The 11,436-nt window shown below is 37.4% G+C and overlaps 1 pseudogene; it reads left to right on the forward strand.

The window, feature by feature from the left end:
• Window positions 1-1,727: 1,727 nt before the first annotated feature.
• On the forward strand, window positions 1,728-1,862 carry LOC149816562 (U6atac minor spliceosomal RNA; annotated as a pseudogene).
• The last annotated feature ends 9,574 nt before the right edge of the window (window positions 1,863-11,436 follow it).

Genomic DNA, 11,436 nt, shown 5'->3' on the forward strand with positions numbered 1-11,436 from the left:
TTATATATATATATATATATATATATATATATATATATATATATATATATATATATATATATATATATAAGGTCCCATTTCTCATTCTACCCCATTATGCCTCATGATTTTTAAGTGTTTTATGATATATTTGAACTATTAGATGTGTTTTGCATGCTCGATTTAGTGGGAATTGACTCTTGGTTCATATTTTTTAAGAAAAAAACAAACATGATTTTATGAGCTTAGACAAACTGATACCTTCATGGCGATTTATTTTGTATCACCAAAAAAACTTGTATACATGTCAAATTTGGCCGATATAAAAAGGTGGTTCCCACTAAACAAAATCAATAGATCACATATATGATGTTAGATGTGAGAAAAAAAACAAAAAAACAATATTTTTTGAGGGGTAGAACGCAAAGGCAGGCAGAAGTGCATTATATATATATATATATATATATATATATATATATATATATATATATATATATATATATATATATATATATATATATATTGTGGCAAAGCCAAGAATTTAACTCAGGGTGGACACAAATACATACTGAACTGAAAAGGAAAGTCTACTTAAATAGCCAATAAAAAACATAAATTTATGAGCACTTTAAATAAAAAAACACATAATTTTTTTTTATGATAAACAACCAATAAAAACATAAATATCATGTTTAAAACAAGATATTTAAGTTTCTGATGAAAATATTTTGAGAAATTACTGTTTTTAAATTTCATGTAATTTGTCATGATATTGCCATGATCTTGTGAGGTTTGTCACCGTGCTTACAACATAGCATTGTTTAACTCTAAGGTTCATGCAAAATTTATGAGCACTTTTTAGAATTAATAAAAAGAACTGTGGGTACTTTTGAAGGAAAAACTATGCTACTGAAGACGTTGCAACTTACAGCATATTCTTGAAGACTTAACTTTTGACCTTAAAGATAAAAAAAAAGTAGTAAAAAATGTCAAGTTCTCCTAATGAATACCGTCAGTTGTACAAGATACCAGACGACAACTTCACATGTGGGACCATATTATAAGGCTTGTTTTTTCAATTCACTCATGACATAGGAAATGATTTATGTTTGAGAGAAGAAATTGATGGCTTCTCCAAAACTGAAAGTCAGTTTTTAAACAAAAAAAAAAATGAAACTAGCGTATCCAAAACCCGAATGAAATGCCAAGATGGTTACTGTATGCCTTGACTCGATACTCAAATAAGTAATTTGGGCTATGTAACGATGCATATATATATATATATATATATATGGTGTGACCTCTCTCTCTCTCTCAAGGTATTGTTCCCAAGCATAATGCCAAGAAAATTTTAAATATTATTTTGATTATTTTTTATGTTTTAAAGTATTATTTCAATAAAATATTCATGATTTAATATTAAAATATCAAAAAAATGGTTTTTAATTGATTTAAAAAATAAAAAAAATCCATATTCTAATGTCCAATTTTCCAAACCCGAGTGTTGAATTCACGTCATGTCCACGTGTCTTTTGGCATGACCCAATATCTCAGAGGAACCAGCCTTTAATGTGGGCCTCACTCATGACCTTATTATAGACATTTAAATTTATAAAAAATTAATTGGCATTCCCAGGAAACCCCAAACTCAATTTCAAAATTAGAAAAAAAAAATGAGACAACTGATTTTTCACTTTCGGTTGACGCTGACATGATTTGATGGAAGGACATCTCTCTCTCTCTCACTCGTGTTCGTTGAAAGGAGAGACGGTTGGCATCTCCCCTAACAGGGACGGGATTAGCTTTGGGGCTTCCAGTTACCACACGCGGTTAAGGCTCTCTCTCTCACTCATCCGAAAAGGGGATGCGATACGTTGATTCATACATGCCATTTAGGTATGATTTGACAATGAAGTGTCAAGTTTGGCTATCAACCTTACACTATAACTCTCTCTCTCTCTCTCTCTCTCTCTCTCTCTCGAGACCGCTGCATGTGTCATGACAGTGATTGGAGTGACTACCTTACAAGGTACTTGGTCGAATGGGGGGATGCATACGCTACCTTTCGCAAGATACTCCCCAAGTATTAAATCTTGGTTGAACTTTGATCAGGTGATATTGAAAATCTATGTCCACCCTCATTATGGCACCACATGGGGAGTTCTTTTAAGCTCCTTTCAAGAGCATTTTCGTACCACCATATCACCTCAATCAAACTCAGAGTTCACGTGGGTGGAAAATACTGAGAGAGAGAGAGAGAGAGTTTCATCCATACCCAAGGATTCACTCATAGATTTTCATTCAAACTCAAAATGGCCACTTGTGATTAAGGATTTTCAGGTTGTTCAGTAACAAATTAACACCTGATCCATAGTTGAAAGTTGAGCTATATCACAAGGACATGCCATTCTCTGCGGCGTGTCCACCATGACACAAGCAGAGTTGCTCGGACAGGTAGACAGACACCAACATGTACACTAAAATTTTAAATATTATTTTAATCATTTTCAATGTTTCGAAGTGTTATTTCAATAAAAAAATTATGATTTAATATTTAAATATCAAAAAGTTGGTTTTTAATTGATTTAAAAAATAAAAAATTTCCATGTTCTAGTGTCTTATTTTTCAAACCCGAGTGTTGAATCCGCATCATGTCCATGTGTCCTTGTAGCATAAAAGTTGAGCATCACCCAATATCTCAGAGGATCCAGCCTTTAGTGTGGGCCTGGCTCATGGCCTTATTATAGACATTTAAATTTACAAAAAATTATTAAACATATACTTGGCATGCCCAGAAAACACTAAACTCAATTTCAAATTTGAAAAAAAAAACTGCAGATAACAAATGAGAGACAACTGACTTTTCACTTGTCGTGTAAAGCTATCAATATCCCCCGCCTCTCTCTCTCTCTCTCTCTCATACTAAAAGGGAATGCGATACAGTCGATGTTGATTCATACGTACCATTTGTCTGTGATTTGACAATGAAGTGTCGAGTTTAGCTATCAACCTTACATTTTGCTTTTTATCTTCATCTAATGCATGCATTTATTTGACCTTTGTCACAAAAAATTTAACATCAACATGACCCATCCGGCAGTCGGCCATATGAATGAGCTGTTAAACCATATTTGCTTCAATAAAATATGTAAAAAAAAAAATGTAACATTGTGTGTGTGTGTGAGAGAGAGAGAGAGAGAGTTAAATATACTGCGTACACAAACAAACTCACTTTCATTACCTAACATTCTAGTTTCACATGTAACTGAAGATAGTGATAACTAGAAAAACTACAAACAAAATAGTTAATGAACAAAAAAATTGTCATGAAATACTGTTAAGACATTTTACCAACAAGGATCTAAAATGTCTTAGAAAGATTTTTAGAACTCGCTTACGTTTTCAAGTGGTGATGGGATTTGCTCGCTCAGTAGGAGGTTGAACCGTTCCTTCCGAGATGGCAAGATCATTCATTCCCAAATGACAAGGAAAATTTGAACTAAGGTTGAGATCTTTTACCTGAAAAAATCCTTTAGTTTTTCTTAATCCTTCTTGAGTGAAGAATCCTTCTTTGAGTGCTGTGAGGTAAGCTTAGACGGTGGACCCACCCAAGTGAAACACAAATCCAATCCAACAAAGTATGTTTTCCAATTAGAATATGTGCAAACAATAAAATTTCTCAAAAAAATAAGGAAAGAAAGTACAAGAGAGAGAGCGATAAACTTTCTCAGGTTTCTTGAAAACCTAGCCCCTTCCTCGTGACGATCCAGTGAAGTGATGGCGGCTTGAGTTCTTGATGATGATGGCCTAGTGGAAAATTAAGTTTTTTTTATGTAAGAAAATGGTCCTTGGAATAGAAATTCCAAGAAAAAAAGGTTTCTTGAGAAAAGAAACCCAAGAAAACAAAAATCATGGGAGAAAGAACCCCAAGAAAGCAAGAAAATTGTGTAGAGAATTGAAATTTTAATGAAAATTGAAAAGTGATTCGAAATTACCTTGGGTCCCCCTCCCCTGATGATAAAGGATGGGTAGATAAAAGAACTTCGACGAGGAATAAAGAGAGAAAAGAGAGAGATTTTGGGAACCAAGGAGATTTTGCCCACCCAAGATCCCAAAAAACTCACAATTTTCAAATGAGGAACGATTTTTTTTCAATGAAAACTATTATTGAAAAGAAACAATTCTAAAGGGATTTTGATGCTCAAGAGAGATATTGAAGGCTTTACTTGAGTTGAAGATGAAAAGAAGCGATGGGGGAGAGCCAATTTATAGGTTCCCTACACTACAAGAAAATTGCCAATTTGAAACAGATTTTTTTCGTCACAACGTTGCGGCGGATTAACGAGAGAAACTAATTTGTCGCTAAGATTTGTAATATTTATGAAACTAGCGACGGAAAAACTTTCGTCGCTACCTCCGTCGCTAGTTAGCGATGGCTTAGCGACGACAGGTTTTTGTCGCAACACACGCGACGGTTAAAGGCGGATTTGGCGATGAAAGTTTTCCCGTTGCTATGTAGCGACTACGTTAGCGACTGAAATATTCCGTCGCTAATTGTTCATGTAAATTTATGATGGAGTTGCAACGAAATTAGGCTGTCGCCAAATCCGTCGCTAATTTTCCCGTAAATCCCTAATCAGAGCCATTTTTTCTCTTTCTTGTTTCGTCTCTCCCGCCCGCTTGACGCACTCCTCCGCCGCCCAATGCACTTCCCGGCCCGTCGCCCCTCGGTCCGACGCCCGGCCCGTTGCCCCCCTGTCTGTCGCACCCCATCACCCGCCTGGCGTCTCCCAGGTAAATCCCTCTTTTTTTTTTTGCAGTGGGGGCGCCTGCCCCTTTTATTTTTTTCGGCAAGGGGGCGCCTGCCCCTTTTATTTTTTTCGGCAGGGGGGCGACCCCCTGCCTCATTTTATTCGGGCAGAGGGTCGCACCCCTGCTTTTCCGGCAGGGGGTCGCCCCCTTTGCCTCGTTTGTTTTTTTCGACAGGGGGGGCAACCCCCTACCGTGTTTTTTTTTTCGGCAGGGGGGCGACCCCTTGCCTCATTGTTTTATTCGGGCAAGGGGTCGCCCCCTGCCACTTTTTTTTCGGCAAGGGGGGCGACCCCCTGCCTCATTTTTTTTTCTCGACAAGGGGTCGCCCCCCTGCCTCATTTTTTTATTCGGGCAGGGAGTCACCCCCTTGCTTTTCCGACAGAGGGGTCACCCCCGTGCCTCTTTTTTTCCGGCAGGGGGGCGACCCCTGCCTCATTTGTTTTTTCCGGCAGAGGATCTCCCCCTGCCTCATTTTTTTATTCGAGCAAGGGGGCACCCCTCTGCTTTTCCGGCAGAGGGGGAGGGGGGCGACCCTGCCTTTTTTTTGGCAGGGGTCGCCCCTCCTGCCTCATTTTTTTTTCGGTAGGAGGGGCGACGGGCTGGGTGGCGCCCGACGATCGTCGGGTTCCTGAACCACGGCATCACTCTGTGTCTGCTGATCCGGAGGATGATCACTGCCTCCGGAGACCTCGTGTTGCTGTCATACATCGCTGGCCTACTGACTAGCTGGTCGAACTCGAGGGCGGTCGGGCCAAACGGAGAAGTGGTCGACGCCCAGGAGGCGTTCCGCCTCGCCAGAATCTCGTCCGACTTTGATATTTATTCTAAATTTTTTCCTTTCGACAGAGGGTGACTTCATTTTAACACAGTGTCTTTTGCAGTTTTCTCAATGGATCCCGCTTGTGCCCTGCCACCCGTGGTAAGTAAGTGACAAAAACAATGCAAATCGGGTAAATACTCGTGGTGAGTAAGTGATGCAAGTGCATCACATGCTATTTAATTTATTGGATGCAACACTTTACTGTTCACACACTCACTTGTTCTTATTTTTGGAGTACAGATTTCATGCTAGGCATGGTAGTAGTTAGCGAGATATTGGAGTGTGTTTGTTGCAGGTACATGTTTGACATTTTTTTGATATGAATATTTTCGATGTATTGTAATGTTTAATGTGATTGTATTCATGCTTGCATGTAGTTACTTTCAATTTGATTATGACTTACATGTGAAATTGTATAATGAAAGCATGTTTCAAATGAATGTATCGTGTTATGAATAATTTGCACATGAAAATATTAAGTTATTAATATATGTATCATAATTCTTGTGATTGTATGACATCATATATTGTATGATAAATTTGATATTTTCTTTATCATAGCATTCTGATGATTCTCTTTTAACTGATTAGGATACTATTCGTAACATCATACGACAAAATGACTGCAAATCGTGAATGGGTGTACCATAGGATAGTTGACAATGAGTTATCGCATGAATATATGGATGGTGTTGAAAGTTTTATTGAATTTGCAACGGCAAGTGTCAGTACAGTGGATCCTACAGGTCGGATTAGGTGTCCCTACAAGATTTATAAGAACAATCGATTTGTAGAACCTCATGGCGTTAGACATCACCTATACAGAAAGGGTTTTGTGAGCGATTATCAAAATTGGACATTTTATGGTGAAGAATTTAGAAACAATTTTAGTGCACAGGTGAATGTGGTGCACGATAATCTATATATGGATTTGATATTTGACGTCGTAGCAACAGAACTGGGTTCTACTATGGGTCCTAGTGATGTAACAACTGCAGTAGATGAAGAATCACCAAACGATGCAGCTAGTAGATTTTATGATTTACTTAGAGATGTTGATGAGCCACTTTGGATCGGTTGCGAGAGTCACACTATCTTGTCTGCAGTTCTTCAACTAATGAATTTGAAGTCTGAATATAATTTGAGTCAATCATGTTTTGATCATTTGTGCATGATTGTGAAGAGTATGTTGCCCAAAGATGAGAAATTGCCACAAAATTTCTATCGTGTGAAGATTATGGTCAACGCTCTAGGTATGGGGTATAAAAAGATAGATGCTTATCCAAATCATTGCATGTTGTATTTCAAGGATCGGAAAAACAACATATTATGCCCGTCGTATGGGCATCCTTGGTTCAAGCCAAAGACAAGAGGCTATTTTAGCACGAGATCAAAAGAAGTTTCATACAAGTCACTCTGTTATTTTCCTATCACTCCTAGATTGCAACGATTGTATATGTCTTCAAGGACAGCTAAACACATGAGATGACATGCAAATAAAGTTCGACATGATGAAGACAAGATCACACATCTTGTTGACGCGGAAGCTTGGAAGCACTTTAATCGTACTCATCAGAACTTTGCAATGGGAGGGAATGTGTGACAAATGGACGAAGGATGCATTTCGAAACCGCTCAGCGAAGGCTGCACAAAATTAAGCGAAAATGCTCAAAGCTCATCTACACACAAGTGGATCTAGGACTTTTGGGAGCCATCTGAAGAAAATGGTAACTCATCAATATATATATTGTCAATTTTATAAGTATTGTTGCAAACCTGTTAACTAAATCTTTTATCATTTCACTTCGCAGGAAGCGGAAAAAGGAAGCATTATGCTATACAAGGATGTATTTATTGAAACACATAAACGTAAGACCACGGGAGAGTTCGTATTAGAGAAGGCGAGAACGACAATGGTATGTATTTATTATATTAATAATCATTGTAATATACAAGTTATCATAAACATTATAATTCTTAATTATTACTGCATACTGTAAACATTATTTTGTAGGAGGCATATGAGCAACAGATGGTAGAGCGATATGACAATGACTCTACTCAGCATCCATCATTTGATCCTACAGCATGGGTGACTGTAGCAGATGAACCCAAAAAGGGTCGTGTGTTTGGCTTTGGGAGTAATATGAACACCACACTGGTCGTTGCTTCCTCCAGTCACGGCTCACAGACTTCTCCCGTCAACATTAGCTCCAAGCATCCTATTTTTTTCAGTGATGATGTACGCCAGATCGTTAAGGACACAATGTGTGACTACTTCCATGAAACAATTGTCGACGTTCTTCGAGATGAGTTCAACAGTTTTTTGCAGAACAGGAGAACTTCGATTGCAGGTGTCTCTCAGGTATGAAAGTTTTATGTGATATATTGCATGTCGTTAGATTTCATATAACTTTGATTGTCTTAACTTAGATGCATTGGATATAATTTATTTCAGTATATTTTGTTTATCAATACTGACCTTTTATATAATATTTTTACTGTCTTAGAACACATATGAGCATGATAGAATCACATATATAGTTTTTTTACTACCTTAGAACACATATGAGCATGATAGAATCACATATAATGTTTTTTTTACTGCCTTTGAACACATATGAGCACAATAGAATCATATATACAGTTTTTTTACTGCCTTAGAACACATATGAGCATGATAGAATCACATATGATATTTTTTTACTGCCTTTGAACACATATGAGCACAATAGAATCATATATACAGTTTTTTTACTGCCTTAAAACACATATGAGCATGGTAGAATCACATATACAGTTTTTTGACTGCCTTAGAGCACATATGAGCATGGTAGAATCACATATACAGTTTTTTACTACCTTAGAGCACATATGAGCATGATAAAATCACATATAGAGTTTTTTTTCTGCCTTAGAACACATATGAGCATGATATAATCACATATATAGTTTTTTTACTGCCTTAGAACACATATGAGGATGATAGAATCACATATAGAGTATAATTTATTTTAATATATTTTGTTTATCAATACTGACCTTTCTTTTTTTGTATAGGTTGCTAGCGATAATCAGCGTAGTGGAGCTGAAGGGACAGATCAAGACAATGAACAAGAGGACGCACAAAATCTTAGCGATGATTAGATTCATGTGTTGAATTTGTTCTACCTTCTTTTTGTTTCAAAAATGTAAATGTTGAATTGTAAATAATTAGAACTTGCGAATTTTATAGTGGATCGATTAATTGTTTTAGTTTTCTTTTATATGTATTTTGATGTGTACTTTGTTTTTTATTCACAGGAAATATAAATTGTACAGGAAATATAAATTGTATCATGAGAAATTTTTTCTCGATATTTAATTTTCAAATATTTTTTTTTATTTTTTCCCTTGTTTGCGATGGATATATCCGTCGCTAATTACTATTAACGTTGAATGTAGCGATGGATTAACGACGACTATAAATCCATCGCAAAACTGAAGTCGTCGTATAGCAACGACAACCTTGCGACGGATGTTGGCATTCGTTATTTCGTTGCACTTAGCGACGAAACTGGTGACAGATACAGTCTGTCGCTACTTAGTGACGGAATGGGCGACAAATATATTTTGTCGTGAATTAGCATCGAAAAAATTGCGATGAAAGATATCTGTCTCTAAGCCGACGCTAATCCGTCGCTAAGCTGTTTAGCGATGAATTAGCGATGAATTTAGGTCGTCGTTAATCCACAAGTTTCTTGTAGTGTTAGGTGATGACAATATCAGTCTTGCCTCCATGAGATGGCGGCAAGACTAGTATTACCATCAACAACTCCCAGCAATGCTAGTATTGCTTCCAGGTGTTAATGGCAATACGAGGTATTGTTGTCAACCCTGCTAGTAACACCCTTATCTTGCATGGAACAGTGTTTTGATTGTATATCCAAACCATGGATCATATTAATACACGGTTTCATGTGTTAACATCCTCTTCTTTAAAAACTCTTTTGGGCTCAAAGTCAGAAATTGTCTTGAGTTGGACCCTACACTCTAAATCTATTTTTCCAAAATTAAAACTTGTTTCACTGGTAACTTTTCACTCTGATGTTAGATCAAGGTAATTTGTGTTTGGTTGAAAAACTTGAAACCACTAGTAGGTGTAGCAAATATGAAAAAAACTAAATTTTTGGCCAAAAATGCGTTGAAATATGTTTGATTCATTACATGATTTTATAAATGGTCTCTCTCATGAATCGAAGAAGTTGCACCCGAAGCTCTAATAAGCCTTACACAAAATGGGTCGTTCGCAAAGTGCCTCGCTCCTTGCATGCAAGGATTCTTCAAGTTCACATCTGAAAGCTTTGGATTGTGAACAAAGTGATCGTGGTGACTCTAAAGTGTCGGGGCCAACATTTATGTTGGTTGGAAACTCAGAAAGCTTTGGGTGTCAACAAATGCCCCTATTTGTTATGGAGCATGCAAAGCTCGGTTGATAACAAAGAAGTTGACACATACAAAATTTGGTCTAGTCAAAGCTGGAAATTCTCTCTGCGAGAGAAGAATCCAAAGACAAAGATGTTTTTGTTTGTTTGGTGGGGTTTGAATTGGTAGAGTTTTAGTTGGATGCTTCTTTACTCGTGGGTTGTTGTCACCCTAAGCCAAGGTCCTGCTAAACTTGTATTGGTGCACAATGGTTCTGCACTCGCTTTATCAAGGCAAGCTACTTGTTCCACCAGAGGTTCCCCTAGAGAAGGTGGTCTTGCCGGGTCACATGGTTGGTCTCAAGAGAGAACAAAAAGAAGACTTCAATTTTTTTTGGAGTGTTTAAGAGAATTCTAAGGCAAACAAAATATCTTGATTTTGTAATCTTACTTGCAACTTCTATTGGTTGTTCCTTTTAAGTTTAAGGGGTTCTTATCCAAAGGACAACCCATACAGGTGGACATTATAATACCTATAATTTTTTTATGTTTAATTAAATCCATAAAGGTGAATTTTTTTCAATTTTCAAATTTAATTTTTTATTTAAATAAGAATAGACGTGAATGCAAATTTGAATTATAAATTCGAATTAATTTAAAAGTTTTGATGAATTTAACTTGAAGTAGAATTCCACGAGAAATTAGAATTTGAATTGTAACGCCCCGAATTTCCAAAACAAAGCTAAGTTAAAATTTTCATGAATTTCTTTTTTTTTTTTTCTTTGCAGCGGAACTTAGAAAAGCTTTTAGCAGCGGAATAAGACGATAATGAGTCGTCGGTTTTAGAAAACTCCGAGCACGTTGCAGGTATGTGGCCAAGCAATTCATTGACCACCAAGGTGTTCCATTTTATCGAAAACTCATGTTTATTACAACACTACTGCTTAGAAAAGCAGTGTAGGTTCAATAAAAGGAAGCAGTACAACTCTGTCTAGAGAAACCCTGAAACTCGATGCCGCCTTGCTCCGCATATCGCCACGCAGGTTCAACACCTGAAATTCCCATAAAACGGGGTCAGAACCACTGATGGTCTGGTAAGCATGCAGTCATACATCCATTCAACTTAAGTACGATAATGACCACTCAGGGTCGCAATGCGCAATAACGACGCTCAAGCCTCCAAGACTTAGCGTATATCGCAAGAGCCTCCTCACGGCTATGAGTTGAACATCCGCTCGAGTCTTCATGACTTAGAGCAAGCCTTTTCAGGGTTGTGATTTGAATAGCCGCATAAGTCTCCACGACTTAGCCATGACCTCTTCCGGGTCTCAAAGTGATGTCTAGCTCAAGTCTTCATACTTGGCACATCCGTATCCCACGCATCTAAGGACAACTCCTCGAGCTTCGCTTAGTCGTGCGGAT

This window comes from Nuphar pumila, chromosome 14 (assembly GCF_984573655.1).
Source record: "Nuphar pumila chromosome 14, dmNupPumi1.hap1.1, whole genome shotgun sequence".
Classification (NCBI taxonomy): Eukaryota; Viridiplantae; Streptophyta; class Magnoliopsida; order Nymphaeales; family Nymphaeaceae; genus Nuphar; species Nuphar pumila.